This window comes from Ambystoma mexicanum, chromosome 5q (assembly GCF_040938575.1).
Source record: "Ambystoma mexicanum isolate Mex_15411 chromosome 5q, UKY_AmexF1_1, whole genome shotgun sequence".
Taxonomy (NCBI): domain Eukaryota; kingdom Metazoa; phylum Chordata; class Amphibia; order Caudata; family Ambystomatidae; genus Ambystoma; species Ambystoma mexicanum.
Window position 1 is genome coordinate 809,906,861 of NC_090933.1, and position 1,730 is coordinate 809,908,590.

Sequence of the window (1,730 nt, forward strand, 5' to 3'; positions counted from 1 at the left end):
TGCATACGTTCTGAAGGTCCACAGACAGCTGGGCCGACCTGGCAGGCACACGAGCCAGCTTCGAGGGACTCGACAATCAGGGCCGTTAGTCCTGGGGGCCAGGGGGAAGGCCCACGCTCTCAGAGCCTCACCACCATGGCGGCACTCAGGGCATGCAGCAATGCTATCACCGTGTTTGAGGAGGGCTCTCCTTCACATCACCATTCTCCCTCGCTCTGCCGCAGGGTGCAGGGTTCCACCTGCTCTTCTGCTTCGGTTGCACAAACGGTGCCCCGCGGGTCCTGTAGACCACCCGGCGTCCGGGCAGCACATCTTACAACCCCACCAAACTGCACTGTGGGACACCGGCTCCTCCTCTCATCTGTGTCTGCTGTGGTGGGCTTCGACCAGCGGGCCCCCGCAGTGCCAACAGCCCCACCAGGCCCTCAAACCTCTCCGCAGCCAGCCCCGACAAGGAGCAGCAGTCGGGGCCGCGGCTCAGGATCTCTAACTCCTCAACACGCCTGAAGGCATGGATCGCCCATCTTTTGTCCCGCCACGTGGCTCCAACAAAAAGGGTCAGAACTCATAATGCCAGCACCCCTGCAGTGCAAGATTGCTGCCAGATGTGGCGACCGCTGCATGGACCCCGTGCCTATGTACCAGGCAGGGAAATGCAGGGCGATAATGGGCTACATTTCTTCTTTTCCGTCCTCGCAGCGCCGGCAGCACTCAGGAGGCCATCTTCCCGATGGTGAGCCAAGCCACGCCCTGGATATATTCCTTTTTGTGATTGCCTGCTGCAGTGTGTGAATTTTATTTCTAAGGGCTTCCTGTATGGATGTACACAGCGGGTCATCTTTCAAGATGATGTTATGTGGTTTGACATCTGGAGACTCCAGTTCCTGCAGAACTTTGAACACTTCTTTTAAATTGGAGTTGAGGGGGCAACACGATGTTCAGAATATTCCTTTTTTCCTTTGATAAGAGCATTCTTATGCTGTTTAGACATGTCCAAGAAGCTTCCCTTGTCAATATCTGACAGCGTTCTTAGCCAATGTGTGTTGCTCATAATTTATATAGTTCCGGTGTGAACCAGGTTTGTTTATTAACCTTAGTATGGATCTTACAACATTTCGGTGGAGAAATCTAATCGATTTCTGTCAATAAAGACTGATGATAATGCTCAGCAATACCTTGCACTGATACAAATGTATCAAGTGGCTCAAAGGAGGAGCTCAACAAGGGAAGCAGAGCAGTTTTGGTAACTTTGAGCATATTGCGTTTAGTAGTCAGCGCATAGGTGGGATGCAGTTTTGGTTTCGTGCCTACAATGGGCACCATGAACTTGATAAAGACATGATCTGACCACGGGCAAGGGACTATGTCAGCGTACTAATGGCTATAGCATGGGCACATGCCCAGTCTATCATATTTCCTCCTGTATGAGTAGGAGCCTTGGTGTACTGACAGAATCCTATATTCCCTAACACTTGATTAAGGGACTCTGCAGCAGAATCTGTGCCATCATTCAGCCAGTAATGCACGTCACCAAGTGACAGGATATTGGAGGAGGGATTAAGGGCTGACGCGAGGAAGAGATCAATTGGGTTTCAAAAGTTGGCATATTATCATGTGGTCTATACAGAATGTAGAGACTGTAAGAAACACAAGGATTAACCACCAGCTTCACTAATTAATTGTACATACTTCAGGCGCTTCGATATGTATGCCATGACTGTTAAGTGTGT